Below are 21,020 nucleotides of genomic sequence, written 5' to 3' on the forward strand. Positions count from 1 at the left end.
AGCCCGACCAATTCAAATGAGATAAAGGGCACAAATTTTAACAGGGAGATGATTAACCACTGGCACAAGTGACAAGGGGGGCAGGGGAGCCTTTGACTGGTGACATCTTAACTGCATTTCTTTTTGAAAGAGACACTTTAATCACGCACAGGTTCCCAGGCTCAATCCGGGCCACAGCTGGGTTAGATTGTGCGCGAACACCAGGAGGCAGAAGCACCGGTGGAGCGACGGCGATGGGCTGATGCCACCGCCCCAGAGATCCCTCTAGGCTGCTTCTTCAGGAAACCCAGCCCCAGGGACACCTTCCCATGGCTGGGAGGCAGCGGGTTAACGCTGCGCTTGGGGGAGATGCCAGCCTGCTGCGGGATGCTAGCTGGGGACCCCGGGGTCGGGAAGCCCAGCCCGGCGCAGTCCACCTCCTCTGCCACTCCGCCTCCACCGCACGCTTCACAGGCGAGCAGCAGAAGCTGTAAGCACTCGACCGCCTCTGTAAAACCACAGCACCAGGTGAAATGTTTTATTTGCTTCCTTAAATCACAGCCCTGCTCTTTTTACACTGCTCTAAACATGAATGTCTACCCCTCGGCTCCATTATTTCCGGCATTTCACACCCAGAGGATATATTCTGGCAATTTCTCCCGGTTCTGGTTTTTAAGTACAGTGAACAATTACACTCAGCTGCATTCATAAGCCAACGTTAATGAGGCTCGTCGACACACTTTACTGATAGCAGCTGCTGCGCGTCATATTATCGATCCGCGTGCTACAGAGATATTGCAAACCCTCTCGCTAAAACCCAAGTTTCCTCCTTTGGTGCGACGGCTACAGAGCGAGACGTGCAGGAGCCCTCCCCGCTGCTCCTCCTCTCACGCCAGCAGCGAGCGGCCCCTGGCCCCCCCCAGCCGGAGGCGCGGACAGGCACCGGCTTCCCACCGAGGCCAGCGCACGGTCACCCCCGGCTCCCCGCGCCTGTCGTCCCGCGTCCCACCCCGGCCGCGCCGCTGCACGCGGATACCACCCTCTGCCCCAGTGACGCACTGGGAAACCATGGGCCAACAGAGGGGAGTGGCTCTGCACCCTGCGGAGCCCAGCCGAAATCAGCGGGGTATCTCTTCCTGGGGGTTACCTCCTCTACGGGCACCTCCAGGGGCAATGCAGACCCAGCGTGGCTGTTTCTTCAGGGGCTGAAGAAGCAAGAAAGATGTATTTTCTCTGACCCCCGAGGACACACATCACCCACCGAGGGACTGTGCGTGGCTCTGTGGGGACGGCGGGGAGCCTGGCCTCAGCTGGCCTGGGCGCAGGCTGCTCTGCCCGGCCCAGGACTCGCTCCTGCCGGCAGAGGCTGTGCCCGTATCTCCAGGACTGTATTAACAGAGTCACTGCTACTCACCGCCCTGATAATATTTACCCACAGGCTGCCGAGTGCTTCTCGACAGAGCAAATATTTGTGCGTTCCACCCCGACCGTCCCGCTACCCACGAACAGCGTCATCGGGAGATGGCTCAATGGGCAGCTGCACGTCTGAGGCTCTCCTCAACAGCCAGAGCCCCAGCGAAGGCCCTCAGGCCTTCTTCCACCGGGGTGACACGAGGGACGTGCCCGGGGACACGCCAGGGCACCCTCCCGGGGGGATCCCGAGGCTGCTCCTTGCTGCCCCAGGGCTGGTCTTGAATGAAAGGATGCTGCTGGGATCCCCCCAAATCCAGCCCTGAGCAGAGAAGGCACAACAAGCAGCTAATAACTCCCTTCTGGAAAAGCCCAGCTCAAAGCGAGGGGCTTAAAAAAATCTTTCTGTAGGCACAATCCATGAAATCTCCTGGGCAAGGCTCCTTTTGGCTGCTCGAGCCAGGAGACGGCAGCTTTTGGAGCGGTCTCCGCTGAAGCCAGTTGTTCCCACCCCTGCGAAACGTCGGAGGTCGCTGCCAGCAGCCACCGGATCCGCTCCCTTTCCCCGCGGCCGGGAGCGCTCCTGCTGCCCCTGCTGACCCCTGTCCCGGGGGTGGGAGCTGCCAGAGATGCCGGATTCGGGCACCGCGGGCTGCCCCGCTTCAGGCTCCTGCCTGTGCCGTGGGGGCACGAAAGCCCGTGCTCGGACCCAGCGGGGACTCCAGCCTGGCCACCCAAGAGACGAAGCAATTACTGCTCATTAGGAGGTGGGTAAATAGGAACCGGTTGAGGAGAAAGGCTGCGGGGGCACAGGCTGGCACTAAGGATGGGGGGACGGGGTGAACCGTCTTGTTAGGGAAACGAGGCAAATGTTTCCAGCATCTTAAGGAGGGCATTTAATAAGCTGTGATCTGCGAAAGCGCTGTGCCCCCTTTGTGTTTCATCTGAGGAAAGGCTGGGTATGGCGACGGCGTTCAAGGACCCGAGTTTATTCCCCGCGTGCCAATTTGTCACTCTTATCTTTGGCAGCCCACGCTGTTCTGGCGGGGCTTGAAAGCAAATTTTGCCCTTGAAAAATAAGCGTGCGCTGTGCAAAGAGATCCTTCCAAATGAGATGCACAAGTGTTCGCTGGAATGAAAGCGGCAGTCTGCGGGGAGCGAGACACACCGCCCCGGGTCAGGACAAACGGCCGCTGCACGGAGCACGGCCTTGCAAAGGAGTCCTCTCAAATCTATTAGAAAATTACCCCTTGCTTGACAGCGCCGGAGAGCAGCCCGTCAGAAGTAGAAAGGGTTTTCCGTGAAGCATGTGAAACAAAATCACAAAGCTTGTAGAAAAATATATTCACTACGCCCTTTTTCTTAGACTAAGACCCCAAGTTACAATTTACTGTTTCTCAGTAAATGTTACAGCTTTCATTCTCCATGTTAAAAAACATGACAGCTTCGAAATAAAACACTTTCTATGACAATTTGCACTGAAAAATCATTTTTAACCTAAAAAACTTGAATTAAAAGTCACCCTTTTTATTTTTGTTCTGTAGAACAAAAACCCCAATGTTTCCGCTATGGAGAGCCATGAAATCAATGGAAGGTGGACTTCCCATCAAATCCTACGATCATTGCATTATTGATGTATCGTACTCTGCAGGACTTCCCTGCAAAGAGAGTGAAAAACGCTGATTATCTGTAGCGTCGGTCAGCAAACTGCAAAGTGATAGGCTGTTTGCTGTGCTGCTCCCACGATAAATTCATAATACTGCCGCTTTGCTCTTTATAGCATTGATTAGATCTGGTTAAAACAAATAGAAAAAAAAAATCACAGGAGAAACTTAAGAGTTGCTCGTCAACTAAATCTCAGCCTGGGGCAGGAGGTATTACTATTAATTATATTGTTTCAGAGGCAGTTGCAGTGGGATGGTAAAGATTTAACACTCTCCAGCTGCGGCTCGATACAACACACCCTGAAGTCAATGGCAAAGCCCTCTTTGACTTTAGGGGTGCAGGATCAGAGGTTAAACGTTCACGCACACCCCTGCGTTGGGTGCAGTGGTACACAGGCGATGCTCTGCCCCAACATCCAGACAGATGCAGAGATGGCCGGAAGGATCATGAAAATGGAGCCCAAAGAGGCAAACTACTCTGCAAGCTCGCGAAACCAATCGGTGAGCAAAAAGATTGCAGGAGCACAGCGTCCTGGTGCACACCGCATGAGCAACCCCTCCTTCCATCACCCGTTCCACCTCCTGGAAGAGCGCCTGGTGGCCTCTCCCAGCACTGGCCACGGCACGGTACTGTACGGAGGGCCGCAGCTTTGACCTTTCCTATCCTGCTCCAACACCGCCATTCATTTTGCAGTTACAAGCCCTTAAAACTGCAGCAGGCTCAGAGGCCAGGGCACACCGCTCCACAGACCCCAGGAGAGCCGCACGGGTTCGGGCAGGGTGGATCTGTCTTGCTCGCGCTGCAAGACCTACAGCAACTGACGCCAGCAGAAGATGAGGGCCTTCTACCTCAGCATCACCTCAATTTTCACCAGGACAGGAGATGGCTTGGTGACAAGGTGGAGATGGCAGGCACCCCACCTCCTGCTGCGTTTAGCAGACCACAGGTATCATTTAAGGAGACAACATCCGCGCTGCAGAGATGCAGCGCAGGCAGGAGATGCAGGCAGGACCCTGCCGTACCCACCCGGCACACGGAGACACTCTTGGCACGGAGACGTAAGGAGGCAGCGTGCTGTAGAGGGGCAAGCAGTCACGAGACCCAAGTTTCTATTCACATACGCCTTCTCCTTGGCTCTCCCTGCTCGCTCCCCCACATCCCCTCATTTCACTGCCATGCTCTTACATCCATCCCTTGCCATGCTCTCACATCTATCCCCTCAGCATCTCCCTCCTCCTCCTCACCAACGGAAAACGATGACACCGGACAGCCCCAATTTCCTTCTCTGCAAAGAAATCCTGTGCCAAAAATTGTGATTCATCAAATGAGGAACAGTAGAGCCCCTTCTTAGTCTAAATGTTGATCTTTAATCTCCAGAGGCTTCTGCCGCCTGGAGTATAAGCTTCGCTTCTAATTAATGGTGTTAACGAGTCTTTCTGCACTAGCAAGCTTTCAGTGGTGTTTTTCCGAGGGCTTTGTCAGGAAGACACCAGCATCACGTTTCCCTCCTGGGGGAAGCTGTTTTGGAGAGCAGGGACCCCGGCCGTGTGCCGAGACACGTGCCTGTTTGTGCTGGGCACCTGGACCGAGGCAGCTCTGCTCCGGAGACCTCACCTTCCCCCCGCGCCTTCAGCAGGCGCCGCGGCTTCATTCCGTGCGCCGGCCTTCGCTTTCCTCCACGCGCCCAGGAAACACGAGCTGCTTTAGGCAAAGACAGTTTAGATTTCCCTTTTCTTGGGAAATCCACACAAGATGGGAGGAATCACTGCTTTCGTCTACAGACCGGAGGGCATTCTGGATAAGCACGTCAGCCTTTGACATCTATTTTTTAGGAGACGTGAATCCCAAATTACTGTTGGTAGCCAGAAACTTCTCCTGGCCCAGGGGGCTCGCCCCACGTTTCAGAAGGCAATGCAAAGCAAGGTCAGGCCACCTTGGCTAGGACATACTCTGCTTTTTTTTTTTTGAGGTCTGAAAGCCCGAACGCTCCCTCTTCCTCCCTCTGCCCATCCCGCCACTAGCCCGCCCGAGTCAGCGCATCTCTCGCTTGCCAAGAGCAATCCCTCGGATGGAGCTACGTGTTCGTTTGAAGTTTTATGGAATATAGATCTGTTTCCTCCCCAGCTCTGAACTTTGCTGACTCAAAGGAAAGTGATCTTTAACGATCCCCTAGATAGCTGTATTTTTCTTACCTAAGTGCACACAAATTGCAACCTGCAACCAATTAAACAGACAGTTTCTCATTTTTTCACAACAAACATAATTTGTAATTCCAAAATGTCAATAAAGACTCCTTCAATTTTATATTCCATAGCATTTGCAACTCAGCTCGGTAATTTTGGAGTCAATAATTAAAAACCAGGCAATTAGGGTATTAATTGAGAATCACCAAGTTACTTCACGTAACATATTGCGTATTTATCCACTCGCACGCTTTTCCCTAACCGCTCCTACCACACTGAACGCTGCTCCGTCACCGCAGCTGGAGTTTTCAGAGCAAGGCGTCCCTCCCTCCCCAGCCCTTCACCCCAGCCGTGTCCTGGCTTTAGATACTGAGAGAAGTGATGGATCTGGTACAGGGTGAGGGAATGACGAATCGTGGAGGGATGAGCAGGATTTACCTTGAACTAAGCTGTGCTTGCCGATCGGAACAAGGTGGGGAAAAACCAGCCTGTTTGTTCACTATCGAGAATTTTAGTGAGAAAGAAAAGACTTTTCTAAAAACGTTATTGTCCACAATAACCACAACAGTTTCACTTTATAAATTATACATTTTGCTTCCTGCCTGCTGTTCTGGGTTATTTTTAGAACTGAAAAACAGAAGTGGCCCAACAGAAAGCAGATTATTGGTACTAAAAAAAAGGTAGTCTAGCTACCAGCCCAAATCTCACTTCAGACGTCCATGCATCCCTTCCACTGTCTCCCCTGGAAGAGGGGCTGGATGCAGGACCCCCGCGCCAGGCAGGGTCCCCAAACTCTGGGGAGGCTCAGGACCCCAGACTGACTACGGCCACGTTTGCCCATGGCCTTGTCTCGCACCAGGAAAGGGAGAAGATGAGTACGGAAGAAGAACATGGAAGAGGGTAGAGGAAAAAGAAGCGAGCACCTTCATCGGATGGGGCCGGCAGGCACTGAGTGTCCCCTGCTTCTGCAGACGCAACCCAACGGGGACAGCTGTGAATGGGCACCTCGGCCCTGGCCCCCCCTCGTGCCTCGGCGGCCGTCTTGCAGCCTGACATTTTCGGAAACGGGATGTTATTCTTTTTTTTTTCCACACTAATATCCAAATTCATAGGAGGCATTATTGATGTGACAGATTCTTTGCAAATTCAAACTCGAAGCCAGAAAAGCAGCGTGCGTACACATGCCCAGACATAAAGGCAATGCACTCTGCTTTCCAAAGCTCTCCGTTGGAGGGATATTTCTGATATCAGGAGGGATATTTCTGATATCAGAGTGCTAATACAGTGCAGCTTTAGATGGATTGGCAGCACAGCACCTGCGGTATTAAGAATTCCATCAGCTGTCTTGTCACACAAAGAGCAGCGTCTCTGTAAAAACCCAAAAACTTGCAATTTTGCAAGTTTGATATTAATACCAAGGCTTAAGAAGAAAATACAAGTCAGCTGAATACAGGCAGATGTTCTTCCAGTCTGGCGATGCTGCTGCCTGAGAATGAGCTTCACTGCGCCAATAAGGCAGCTCCGGCACTGTGGTAGTGGGCACAGAGGCCACAAAAGATGAAGGCAGAGAAGCCCGAAACGTGCCCTAGGGACTGACGCGCTATTGTAGACGCTGTAGAAATACTTCCCTAAGTGAAATGAGGTTAGGCAGACCACAGGGACTGAGGAACAGAGAAAGGTAGGCATACGTGAGGTCTCACCGACCAGATCAGAAGCCGGGTTGGGGTGCAGTAGGAAGCATCCTATTTTTGTAGCACGAGGCGACGTCAGGTCACGATCGCGGACCTCACGCACTTCTTCAGCCCCGCTGCCATCCTTGGGGCTGCTGCAGCATCAGTCCCAGCAGAGGCTTTCAGGCTGGAGGGACTTTGGGTTTAGCCATCAGGGCACTCCCTGCTCCCCTGCAGCTCCGTGGTGGGGGCTCAGGGGAAGGGCCAGAGGCAGGAGCTGCATCTCGACTCCCCGTCTGGCCTTCACAAAAGGTTTCCAGCGCAGACACCACAACACCGGCCGCTCCATCTCGCGTTTGAGGTGCCGCGCCTGCTCTGCTGCGCTCCAAAGCGGTGCTGGCTCAAAGCGACGCTTTACCAGTTTGCACGCAGAGCTGACGCCGGCCGGGTCCCTGCCTGCTATAGTGTGACATCTCGCTCTGGATGCCACCATCAGGAGTTTAAAAGGCAGGACCGAAAGGACAGGCAAAGGGCAAACAGGACAGCAGCGGCGGCTGGCAGAGCCCCTCCTGTGGCTTTGTTTTCTCTTGCAATTGAATTAGATGCTGATAAGAGATGGTGAAGGATTTTTGTGCCACATGCGGCTCTGCGATGGAGCTTCTGATCTATGGATTACAGCTTACCGAGGAGACAGCTCTGTGGAAAAATGCTTATGAGGAAGAAATGCCACCACTGTAAAGAAAAGCTCAGGGAACCATTTTCTGGGGTCATTTCTCCTAGAAAAACAGCCTTATAAAGTCACAGAAAGACTCTTAACTGAGCGCCAGGGACTTGGCAGCTGGCTGTGAGCGGGACAGCTCCGACGTGCTCATCCTGCCAGGCTCCCGTCCTGGCCCCGCTCACAGCCCCTTCACCAGCACTTGCTTTGAGGCAAACAGGGCTGAGCTTGCTTTCAATTACTCCTCCAAAGAAATAAAAACAATGCCGCGTGGTTTTACTTCTGAGGTCCACTACATCTAGGCAGATGGCCCCAGTATTTGGGCTTGTGCCACGAATTAATCCAGGACCTTTTGGACAGCCAGGCATGCCTCTGACCTTCAGCTTTTGAACTAACGCTCATCTGAATAAAAACCCATGTGCCACTGAGACTGAGAGAAGACCGGCCCCCCTCTCCGATTAAAACATTCACCGTTGACTTATCCACAGCCACAGCAACTCGCATGCGTCTGTGACTGCAGGGCAAAGCGAGCAGCGCTCCTGAAGAGTCTGGCAGGGCATTGCAAAGTAGCCAGCACCACTGTCTGAGCCTGACTTGGAAAATCCCAGTGGAACAGCTGTGGGTTAAATGTTAAAACAGATTCTTTTTACACAAAATTAGGCACTTTTCATAACCCATTGGTTGGGAAACCCTTTTAAAGCCAATGGGAACTGCCACACTAGCGTTTGCCAGCCCTGCGTGCCGCCCCAGTGGCCCCGGGAAGGTCTCCAGCCGGGCGGTGAGCCACGGAACCACCTTCCCGTGCCCACGAGCCGTACCCACGGGAGGAGGATGCCTGCAGGAATTCCCTCATCACAGAGTCCTAAAGCCAGAAATCAGAGGAGAACCCAAATTTTACATTGCTCATCAAACTTTCCAGCAGCTCCAATTAACGGTGCTACATTAGGTATAACCCCTAAATGCTCTCTGTATCATCGCATACAGCATACAGGAGGCGTTACCCAGGCTTTCACCGTCAGCTCTCAGCACCTACAACAAGCTTTTCCCCCAGTCTCCCCGCAGGTGGGTGCCAGCGGACTCTCCGCAGCCAGCCAAGGCAACTGCAGCTTCCTCCAGCCCCGGGCCAGCCAGGGCCAGCAAGCAGTGGAGGCTTTCACCCCCCGCTCCCTGCATCGCTTTCGCCAGCCCATCGAGCCTCGAACCTCCAGGCCCACGAATGCCAACCTTTATACTCTGCTTGTGGGCATGAGAAAGAAAGAGCTCACTGAAAGGCTTGGCCCTTCCTTATTATAAACTCTCCACGCCCTTACACGCTTTGTCCTCAAACTACAAAATAACATCGCATGCTTTTACAATACTGTAGGTTTCATGTGCCACAAAGCAGCACCTGTGTGCGTTCCTGATTTCTGCACGGCTTTGACTTGCAGCATCCCTTAACCGTCCGTTTTTGTTTACAACGTACAAAGGAAAAGCTTCAGTGCAGCTTTCCACCCCCTGCAAATACAGATATAGTTGTTTATTTATAGCTCCTTATTTGCAGAGAGCCTATGGAGATGAGAAGAGATGTCATTCACAGGGGAAGGCAGATGTATTCAATCAATCACCGAGCGGAGGGGCCTGGGGTATTTCACAAAAGAACCACAATCCACAACAGAAGATAAATTATCCAAACCTTTACGCATGCTTGTCTGTCAGTTACTGTCTCAATACAACCTTGGCAAAAAATAAAGCAAAAGCCCCTTTTTCTAGCTCTAACAGGAAAGTACAGATCTTTGGTCTCTAGTTTTTAAGCCTGACCAAGTTGCAATGACAAAGGGAGCTGTCTCTGTTTATATTCCTGTAGCTATTTAGAATCACAGAATAGCTCAAGTTGGAAGGGAGCCGTGAGGATCATCAAGTCCAACTCCCTGCTCCTCGCAGGACTACCTAAAATTAAACCGTATTTAAGCACATCTAGGTTTCAATCTCAAGCCTCACCTAATGGATTTGGCCGTATCACTGATTGACCACCCAAATGGTCTTAATCATCTTTAAAAGTTTCCTTTTATGGGTTGGGAAAAAAAATCTCCCAGCCCAAACTGCTGTAAACTGGGTAGGGTGGGGGCCCCTTCCTACATTAAAAACGGATATTTCTGAGTCTGTAGATATAAAGCAACAGAAGTAGCAGGAAGCTGGTCTACTTTTCCCTTGTAATGATAAAAATTGTCGAAGATGGACAAGGAGAGATTCTTAATTTGGAAAAAGGGTCAGTACTTCACAGACACCTACGGATCTCCCTGAAAGCATCAGCAAAATGACCTACCTTCAGAGTTTGTAGGATGATCCTATCTATGATATCAAACTCAAATGAAGAAGGGAGAATGGAAAATAGGAAGAACTAAAAAGAAAAGGAGAAAAAATAAAAGAGAATTAATAGAATAAAATCAATGGAATAAACTAGTCCAACAAAGGGCTGTAGCATTTAACTTCAGCCCACGCTGGAGGGAGGAAGGTCTGCCTTAGGCTGGAGCTGAATCCCCACTTTTCGGGGCCCATCCTACAAAGCTCTGCTGAACGCAGCAGCCAGCTCCACCCGGGGCAGACAGACTATTTCAATGATATAGCTCCCGTATTTTATTTCCTAGCCAAACATAACCATGCCAATACCTCACTGCGGAATTACAAGCATTTATAACCAACCTCCCAATTAAACCAACAACGTTCAATTAGTTTCTCGGGGCAGACCTTCACCTACGGGACCTCCCCTCGCCGGGTGCCACTCTTGCCAAGCTGGGCAGACCCACACACGCCGTGCCCTGGAGCCCAGCCGTCTCCTCCGCTGCCTATCTGAGACCTTCTAAGCTTTACAAGGCCCATGCAATGCCCTTTGTATTCCCCCTTTTCCCATATGGTGATAACATCCCAGGACTGATATACTCAAGGGCTTAACAATTTGATGGCCTGGGAGACAGGCGGTGACATATCCAAACATCCTTTGCTAGAGACAGCCTCAAACTCATCCTTTATACACTCTGGTCCTTCATCTGATGTAACCAGCTCAGTTACACGATGTCCCATGAAAATGGACACCACGTATATGAGCACAGATCTAACCACAGTATTTTTTAGCATGGACAGCTCAGGGAACCGAATGTAGATAATCACGATTTTGAGCCACAGCATGCCGATGTCCTATGCCTGTTCTACAGTAAAGCAGGTAATAGCTCTAGATCTTGCCTTGCTGTGCGTTTGTTAGAACATACGGTTCCCACCTCTGACCCTCTCCCACTTTTGGGCTCAGCTCGCAAATCACACTGTTACAGATGACAAAATAACCTGTGTACCTGCAGTAATTTATTTTCCAAACCCACTGTGGTAATGGCAGGAACCGGTCTGTAAGTAAATGGACCATTAATTTATGGATCGTAAATAAGAGCATTCAATTCTTCATAACAATAGAGCAAAGCTGAAGGTTCCTTCTTTGCCCGAGCCTGTGGACACCCAGCTCCTGTGAGCTGGGCAGTGGCGGGCAGGGGACAGCTAAAAGACAGAAGAAAAGCCATTCATTCCCTCTCCCCTTCCACAATATCCTCACCATTTAAATGCAGACCAGGAAAAAACTTCAGAACAGAAGGAGAGTTGGGCCGTGCGCAGCCAAGGTCTCTCCAGGGCAGGTACAGCCGCACCTTCTCATCTCCAGGATAGCGGCAGGAACGAAGAGCGGCTGAGAGCACAAACTTCTCCCCTTGCTCAGAGCTGAAACCCGGTGGGGTCTGGCCCAACGAGTCCATCCCTGCTCCCGAGAGCGGCGGGCGGCCCGCAGGCAGCTCAGCGGGGCAGCCACGGCAGGCTATGGCCATCGGAGCCCCCAGGTTTGGAAGAGGCTCGTTGGAAAGGGACTGTTTCCTTATCACGGCAACTTGGACGGGAATTACTGAGACTTAATTCTGAGCCACTTGGAGGTGGGGTGGAAACGAAGCGCAAGCAAGGTGGGGACCCAACAAACAGCAATCTCAGCCCCGTTGGGCCAGGAATTACGAGGCAGCAAGGTCACTAATGCGGGGAGAAATTCAGCCAAGCAATTTTGAGGGGGAGGGAAGAGCAGGAAACAACACTGGCAAGCGCAGGGTGAAATCAAACTGGAGAAATCAATAAAGGGAAAGGACAGAGGGGGGCGATGGGACTCGGGAAAAGATAAATTAAAGGCTTGCCCAGGGGTTATGATGGCTAGTGAGCAATAAATTAAATAAAAGAGGGCAACAGGGACAAGCAAGGTAGTGTGAAAAATTAATTAAAAGGAAGGGAGGCATAACCAAGGCATAAAACATGGGTGCTGGTGGAAAGATTAGAGGACCCAGGGATGAAGAGGCTTTGAAAAGTGTAAGAAGAGCCAAGGCAGAGGCTGTAAAGGCTGTGACCGCGTGTGAGGGTCAGATAAACAATGCAGATGCATTTTCAAGAGTACGAGAAGCAGGAAACCATTGAAGAAGAAAGGAAGCATCTCGCAGAAGGAGGTGGCGTTGCTAGTGCTGAGGCACTGGTATACCAGGCTTTAGTAGCCCAATGTAGTGGGGTATTGACACCCCATCCGCCTGCAAACGGCCTCCATCCACCCACCCCGCTGCCCCCAAAGGAGAGGGCACGGCCGCTGCGTGCAGGATGAGGCATTGCCAGATGGGTTCTTTTAGCTGGGGTGTCTTAACCGCGGGTCTGCTGAGGCATGAGGAAAGGGGTGAACGGGTCTGACGTGAGCTGGCGGCCTCCAGGACCCCCTCCAGCTCTCCAAAATGAAACCAGAGGCCTCCCTGTGACCATTTCTGAGGGTATCCCCCAGCTCCTGAGCAAAATTCACCACCATCTCAGCCACCGCAGTTCAGTTTAGCCCACGCCCTGGTGTGGATGCACCCTGTTGACTTCTTCAGGCTCGTGGGACAGGCAGGCTTTGGGCGGTGGGCAGAGGACCCTGGCCTCAGGGGATTTATGTGGCAAGCACAGACTTACATCCAAGTCCCTGCTGGGTCCATTTGCCACTGGGGACTTGAATGCTGGGTCTCAGACCGCACAGGGGAGCACCCTGCTTGCCTCAAGGGTTGTCCTGGGGTGAGCCGCCTTCACCCTTTTATGCTGAAGCTGTCCTGTCTCTGGCCTCAAAAGCGTCTGGTTTTTTAGCCCAGGAGCTGGTGCACTTACAGAGCTGCCCAAGACCACAGGACCCTCCTCCGGTTACCACGTAAGCACGAGCAATGAGCTTTGTGAGCTGCTACTGCCCATCACTGCAAAGCTCCCCGGGTCGTTAGTGGGCTGTTAATTGCCACTGTGGCACATGTGGTGCTTTGCTTTTGGAGGATTTCTCATGAGGAGAAGAGATGCAATTTTTAGAAGAAGAGCCGAAGAGTGTTTGGGGGCATGTGTGGAGGAAATGATTACAAGAATATTTTCAGGCCCTTCAAATCACAGGGGAAAAGAAAGAATTGGACAAGTCTGGATCACACCTGCCTTTAAAGCAGCGTTCTTTGAAATGAACAGGCTGCCTCGGTGCTCAGAGGCAGCTAAGAAGATTATAAGCAAAAGATACCTATGCCAGAGGAGGGAAGAAGAAATAATAAAGGCATTCAAAGCTACGACAAGCAAATGAAAGAAAAAGAATAAAGCAGACTTTTTGGACATACCAGGAGGGGGACAAGCAAGACCAATACACTGACAGTCGGGCAAGGAACAGATTCAGAGCATCACCGCGGGGCTGAGCCACCCAACCCAGAAGACAGCACAAGGACTTCCATGGGTCTCAGCGGCCACGGATCAGGCACTCCAGGGAACGCCTGTAAGGGAAGCAGGACAAGAAGTAATGGATGATCAACAACATCAGAGACAGCTAAACAGGCTCCCTGACCTCTCTCTGCCCTAACAACCTTCACTTTGGCTTCTGTTTGAGCCGGACTATAGACAGTTAAGTGACAGTTCATTGTACCCTACACACAATAGGAAGCAGGTAAGGTCTCGGGGAAGTTGTAACGTAAATAGACAAGGAAAAGGGTATATTTCCACTCCTCTTTAACATACCAGAGCAGGGACACGTGGGGTATTAGGGCTCAGCCCAACGAAACAGCAGTTTGAGTTCAGCGTGGCGCGGAGCGGGGCACCGCAGGGATCTGATCACAGGGAGCCTCTGCTGGATCCAGAACCGAGCACGCCGCTCCCGAGAGCCCACTCCGCGTCTCCACCGACACACTGCCTGTCCTTATTTTGTGTGCGTTTCTTAAAATTCACAAACTCAGCCTGTGCACACAGACCCTGGGGTCGTTTCCCACCTCTTGTAGCACTCCCTCTAGATTTGCTACTGAGATTCAGAGGGAATTTTGGCGCACAGCAAGAACAAAAGCTGCCCTATCCTTTTACACGAAGGCACAAGCAGATGACCGAGAGCCCTTGGGTTATGGCGGGGTGATGGGTCACCACACCAGGGCATCGCTTACAGCCCATCAGCTGGCAACCAGCTTCACGGTGGTTCAAGTTAACCCCACCGAGCGCACAGCCGGAGCGGGCTGGCTGCCAGCACACGCACTGCAGCTCGCCTGGTAAGCGGTAGCTTGCTCGGCTGTTGTAAGACAGGTTCTTCCACCTGTGTGCGTAGAGTCTGTTACCGAGGTTTCTCCCAAAACTGTACTACACGAAGCTGTGTGCCCCTGAAGTCATGGGGGAAGCAGATCTGCTGAGGACAACGTTCCCTTCCCAAGTTACTTCTTCAAATATAACTGCATTTGAAGCTTTTGCCCTTTAAAACACTAATTCCTGTAATTACTAACCTTCTAACTACAGTCACTGTTCAAGGGTATGGCGTTAAGGACACCCTCAATTCATCCACCTTCAGAGAGGCCTGAGACTGCCCTGATTGCGTACAGCACCTTCGCCGTGTAAATCCGCCACGCAAGAGGATTCACGCAAAACCTTTGTATTTCCTGGTCCTCGCTGTGTCGGAAGAAACTCCAGTAGAAGGCATACACCCGCTCCGCGGCCACGCACGCTGCGGTGGGCGGTGCAGAGCCCACCGCCACCAACAACCCTTTTTCGGGCTAAGCTCTTCCTGACACCGCGGCTCCCTGCTATTTCGCTGCTGCGGGGGAACCCCAGGGACAACCCAGCTTCGGTCCCCTGCTTGACGCAACCCAGGCACGTGTTCCATCCGCAATCACAGCCTGCAGGTGAGACGGGACAGAACAGGGCAAATGAGATGAGGTGAACGCGGAGGAGGAGACGGTCCACAGGGCGCAGGGGCCACGACCTGGTTCCCAGGCAGCACGGCAAAACCAAGCTTTTAGGGAAAGATGCGGAGGGACAATTCAGGGTTTGACTACGAGGCGTTCCCCTAGCGTGCAGGAAAGAACGGGCAAGCAGAAGACCAAGAGTGCCCCGGTCCCTGTTTGTCCCTCTCCTGCGACGGGGTAGAACAGCCTGTCGCAGAGCGCTTGTCCCTGCAGAGCTCCTCCACCAGAGCAAAGCTGGGGACCCAGATCCGTCCTCCAAGGTTACCCAGGACATCCCAAGGTCACCCTTACTGACCTTCTGGCCCTGGTTTTTTTAGGTGAACCTCCACCCTCAGGAAGCAAACAGAAAAGGTAGGATTTTAGAAGAAACCGTGCCCCACACAGCTCATCACGAGCGCAGGGTGCGTGGCGTCCGGCATCCTCTGGATGTTAGAGCACACCGGGGAAAGGAATCCAGCCCGAACGCTCCAGGCACACAAGGTCCCTTACGCTAGTGCCATGTCTTTGTGTCACACCACAGCCTGCAAAAGTCAGTGCCTCACAGAAGAAACGTATATGATAATGAAATGCTACTGAAGGGGGCAAATAAGCAGATTTTTGGCTCATTTCCTATAATCCCCAATTCAAGCCAAGCTGGAAGCAAATCTCAGGCCTGGATTTCTATTGATGAAGGAATGCGGCCATCTGTCTGTTTGTCTTTTCTGCATTTCTTGCTAACCCTTATTTCTCTCCTTAAAAAAAAAAATCCATGCTCACATCATATTTAATGCATCTGACAGGGTCAGAGCCATCACATCCCATCAAGCACGTGCCGATGCAGCCTTGCAAAGGGAAGCCGAGAAAACATGTGCAAGGAGAGTTCTGGTTTTGTATTTTCATTTTAAGGCATCTCCTTGACTTCTGCTTTCTGACTGACTTTGCAGCTCCGGTGCTCGGCCAGAAAGCTGCACCAGGTTAGGAGAGGACGCAGCAAGCGAGCAGCACCGAGCAGTCGGTTGTCTCCAGTCCCCAGTGTCTGGGCACCTCATGGAGGAATGTTTCCATGGTCGTAACACCAGTTCAAGCTGGAGCAGAAAGCCTGTCCCCTTTTGGAGGGTGAGAATTGAGAAATTCAGGCCCAGCTCCTCAAGGCTGACTGGACGACTTTGACGGCTGAAGGCCAGCCCCCTGGCCAGGGGACCGGGGAAGATTACGGTGGAGAACTCGAACCCTGAAGCAGACACTTAAACCTGTTTTCATCTAGCGTTAAATCCTGTCCCCTGGCCTTTCTCTCCATAATGTGCAATACTCCTTAAGTGGGCAGCAACGGGTTCTTGACAGGAGAGGCAGAAAACACCTTGTAGGTGATGGGGAAAACAAGCCAAGATGGTGAGGACCTGGTGGTTCAGAAACAGGCATGAAGAGCCCATCCTCAGTCCTTCTGGCCACCAGCTTGTTTCTCTAAGAAGGAGTTAAGGTGTCAATAAATACAAGCCACCCCACTCCAAGCCTGTGAGCACTCCCTTGAGTTCTTCACAAATTCACTCCCGCTGGGTTCCCGCTCAATGAACACGCGCAGCCAGGCAGGGGACGTGCCTGCGGCAGACCACCAGCTCCTGGGCAGCTCAGACGTTTCCCCTGGAGCAATTCAGAAACTTTTAGGGTTTCATTCTGCAAGCATTGTCACCTGAAGTTTGAGCACAGGCATCATCCTTAACCACAGCGGAAGGAATGACTCGTGTGATCATCTGTCAGCTGTTGCTTACGCAAGCAGTTATTCGGTAAAAGATTTTACATTTTCCATTCATGCACTACCTTAATCTGAATTAACCTTTAAGTCTTGAGAAGCTCTGAGAAAGAGAACATTTCAAAAAGCAAATCCAGAAATGAAAAAACCCAAAATCTCCAAATCAGATAATTTAAATTGACATGTTATTTTGATAAGATCAAGATTTGCAGCAAACTTAACTCTCAGATACAGTATTCATTATGAAGCGCTTGCTTGGCTCTTAAAAGAATCAAACATTTTGGTTGATCGCAGGAAACCAGCTCAGCTCTAGAACTTAATTGTTGACTCGGGAAGGTATTATTAACCCCTGGCTTTCTTTGAGCATAAGAGTTTTGACTGAATTTATAGGTTTAAAATTAGACATATGCTTGAGGTTTTTTGGCTTATCACGGTTTTAAATCTCAACCTAGATACCATACAACCCACCGGATCATGTATGCTGAGTTAAGTCATTTTTGACTTTCTGTTCAGCCTTACTGTCCTTAAATAACACCAAATGACCTGCTCTTCTCCTATACCAAGAAATGACTGAGCTACAGAACTTTCTGCTTGCAGACTGCACAGTCAGCTGGAAGGTCCCGAGCAGGAAGGTCTCCCCGGTAGAGCTGTTGGCAACGGCCTGCCATGCGATCCATCACGCGGCATCTGCCTGGAACCACCGCGGCTTTTCTGCTGTCTTGGCAGAGCAGTTGAGAGCTTCATGCAATTAATTTGCTATTTAAAAGCACAGGTAACCACGGAGACAGAGCATGGGGCTGTTTATAAAGGGTTAATTAGCATCTTGTCTTCCACCAGCTCACCCCCAGCAGAGCCGTGCGAGCCCGGCATGGGCAGAAATGAGGAAACAGCTTCTCAAAGAACCTCTGTGAGGCTCCAGTGTGAAGAATGGCAGCTCAGCATGCCAGGATTTGGCTCTCACTGGAAAACCTGATCCTTTATCGGAACTGCTTGGGTTCCCACTCAAAGCCAGCTAAGCTCAGCTCCGCATAGGCAGAATGCATGGGGGGGCAAAGGGAGGGGACGGCGACATCACGGAGAACTTTGGAGCTGGCCAACACCAAGATCTGAGCCTTCACCTTCCAGCATCTGCGCTGGGCACCGACACCTGTGACCTCCTCCTGGCCTGCATCGTCTTTTCTAAAATAAGAAACCTGTTACACCGCACTCCTGGTGCTCGCAACCGCTAAATGACTCCCAATCATCTTCAATCAAAACAACCCCTGACATGCTCTGTTTTCACAACAAACTTTAGTGCCAAGAACATGGCTTTTCTAGCCCAAAACTCATCCTCTTCCTTGCAGAGAGCGGTCATGGACTGGGGCCCCTGCATGAGGAGAGTGCTGCTCTCACCTCGTGTTTGCTAGACGGGCTCCGCGGCCCGCTCTCACCATGCAAGCATGAACCTGCTCAAGATGAAACCTGTTGCAGACGAACCAGCTGTCTGGGAACATCCTCCAGCCAACTGCTTACAAATACCGCACGCACCATTAGATGATTTCCAGCACAGACATGTGGGCAATCCTTCCAGAGGATCTACTTAGAAAGAATTTTTAACTGGGTCTTTGCATTTATTTACTGTGGATAAGGATTGGGGAGTGTTAGCTTTGGAGGGAGTTTCTGTTTGTGTCCTCCACAGCCCAGACCACCCTTCTCCTCATCCACGGTTTGCGGCCACCATGTCAGCTCTGCCTCTTGAGACAAGAATTACGGCTGTATTTCATAGGGGACGTCACCACACTGAGCCTATAGCAAAAGAAAAACTCTTCAGAGGCACCAGGATTCCCAGGACTTTGGCAGAAAGGGTCAAGACAGATTTGTCCTCTTTGGGTGGTCTCAAGGGTCGCATTGCTGGAGCACGTTGGGAGTGTGCACACTTGGATCTGCCTATCCTCACGGTCCTCTTTCATTTTCTGGGGACAGCTTGGGGTCTATGAGAGACAGCGTGGGTGTGCCAGACCCTGCGTCCACTTTCCAGGCAGCTTTCTAACCAGTTCTCCCTTCCTCCACTTCTTAGTTTGCCTAGAAGGGGTCTCTTGCTTTCTGTATTGTACACAGGTCTATTTTGACTCAACAGTTTGCATCGTAACCGATGGCCAAAGCGGGCTGCAGGTGACAGCACACGTGTCCAGCGCTCCATCTGCAGAGGGGATGGTATGAATGGGCGTCGTATCCCAATTTCTGCACCTCCACGTCAGTCGCTGGCAGTCACTCTCACTGCTAGGACCATGGTCTGTGCTCTGCAGGAGACAGTGGTGACGGATCTGAAGCCTCTTCTCCCTTTTATCGCTAAACAAAACCGCAAACTTTGTTTTATCTAGTGAGAATTGTCTGAGGGTAGTGTCAATTGTTCGGGTTTCTTCTCCTTTCCTTAGAGGTTTTGAAAAACACACAAGCCACTGGGGAAAACTGAAGTTTACTGCGCTCTTGAGAGAGAAGACTGTCCACGGTCAGAAACAGGCAGGGCTGGCAGCAGGGCTCAGAAAGGCGAGCGCACCGTACCCCGCTCCGAGCTGCTCAACACTTCGTCTTCCCCTGCTCCTCCGGTGTAATCCCTGCGCTGGGAAGGGACGTTGCTGATGAGACAGTTGCATTCAATAGTCTTCCCAGCACGTGCTTGCAAAAGTACGAAGAGAAATAAAGAACGTGTGCACGCACACGTCAGAATCCACACTGCGGAAATCCTGCCATCTAATTGCCACAGAGGAGTAAAAATTAAAAAGAAAAAAAAAGAGAAAGCAAGCCACAAAGGGCAAAGCCAGCCTGCGCCCGGCACGAAGTTCTTGCCCACTCTTGCTGAAACATTAGAGCTGCAAAGCGAGCGCTGCAAACAGCAGAGCCAGCAGCCGGAGGAGGCCAGCCCTGCTCGCACGGCTTTGCACGCTACCGCTGCTCCTAAAGCGCTGAAATTGTGTTCTGAAGGTTTGCGACACCTGTAGAGCCTCTGGAAAGAATTACAACGTTATAGTGAGATACACCAGTTATCCGACTGCCCGTTCATTTCCCTGACAAAGGTATCTCGGTCACAGAGGGTGACTCGGTCCCTCAGTTAGGCTTTTTTAGACTCGATCACGAACCCCGTGAACGCACCGTTCACATCCCACGACCTCCTCCGCACCGGACGCTGCAGCCCTTCACCGGAGCCTGCACCTTCCAGCACCTGCGCTGGGCACCGATGCCTGCGACCTCCTCCTGACCTGCACCGTCTTTTCTAAATTAAGAAACCTGTTACATCGCTTCCTTCCTTGGCCCACGGGCTGCTAAGAAGGTCACTACCAAATCGTAGCTTAAAGGGCTACCGAGTGCTGTCCTAATCCTGTAAGGACAGGAACTGCCGGAGCTGACAAATGACCTGAGCAAGTGATTACAGGCCGGATTTATTTGTGATTAGACATTGTGATGGCCCTCTACAACACTGGGTTTTTTCTAAGGCAGACAGAAAATTTCATCCACCCAGGTTTTGTTGAGCTACGTAAGGATACCCCGTGTCCTCTCACTACGGACACTTCCAACCCTGTATGGGTGGACCCAGTAACAGGTATTTCTGTGACCGTCCCTGCATTGCTGGAATAATGGGCATTTTCATCAGCCTTCCTAGTCCTCCAGTTACTCTCAATGCTCTTCTCCGATTGCCCGAATGACAGATATTTTCACAGCTTTTTCTGCAACCCCCAGGAAATAGGTAGTTTCACAGCTCCCTCTGGAATCAACCTTTATTCTGTGCACTCCCAATAATGGGAGGGAGAAGTGAAAAATGAAAAAGCAAAACCAGCGGCGTTCAAGAGTTCAGAAGCCCTGTGAAAGTGAAGAACTCGCGGGTCGAAGGGGGTGCTGCAGTTCAGGCCCTGCAGTCTGCACGCAGGATAAGAGACACTTTCCTCCACTTACAGTAAATACCCTGTACAAAAAGAAGACTCCATAGTTTAAAGCACTGTTTAATATGCAAACAGCAAAACCCAAACTTTGAAAAACTTCTGGCAGTGTTCTTTTTAAAAAAGTCTTGAATATTTGAAAAATAAGGCATTTCTTCAATGCTGATGGATCCCGTAATTTCATTTGCTGAGTTGAATCCTGGTCTATGGAATTAGGGCACAGTAGTTCTCTTATTCATGCAGAAAAGGGGTTTTAGCCAGCTTATTTGTTTAACGTATCTGTATGTCAGAATTTTTAGTCCTGCTTTGTGTCAAGATATTCTCACTACTACTAAGGGAAGGTGTATTAAGCTAGAAGCAGAAAATGGTTTTAGACGAATCATAAGCAAACCCGAATTCCCTTTCTCCTTCAACTGCCTGATTTTGGTTTGAAAAAGTTCAGGCGAATCTTTACTCCTCTGTTATTTGGAGTTTCCTGAATTAGATTTCCAAATAAGGTAAGAAGTGTACAACTCTT

General features: G+C 51.2%; 1 protein-coding gene across 6 annotated transcripts in view; it reads right to left on the reverse strand.

The window, feature by feature from the left end:
* The window catches only part of RALY (RALY heterogeneous nuclear ribonucleoprotein), a 142,160-nt gene that overhangs the window by 68,699 nt on the left and 52,441 nt on the right, over window positions 1-21,020 (reverse strand). The window contains exon 3 of one of the 6 annotated variants that reach the window (XM_075517126.1): window positions 9,928-10,002. The exons of the other annotated variants lie outside the window; for them this stretch is intronic. The gene's annotated coding sequence lies outside the window, so the exon portion shown is untranslated. The remainder of the gene's footprint in view (window positions 1-9,927; window positions 10,003-21,020) is intronic. 6 annotated transcript variants of the gene reach the window in all.

This window comes from Mycteria americana, chromosome 14 (genome assembly GCF_035582795.1).
Source record: "Mycteria americana isolate JAX WOST 10 ecotype Jacksonville Zoo and Gardens chromosome 14, USCA_MyAme_1.0, whole genome shotgun sequence".
Lineage (NCBI taxonomy): Eukaryota > Metazoa > Chordata > Aves > Ciconiiformes > Ciconiidae > Mycteria > Mycteria americana.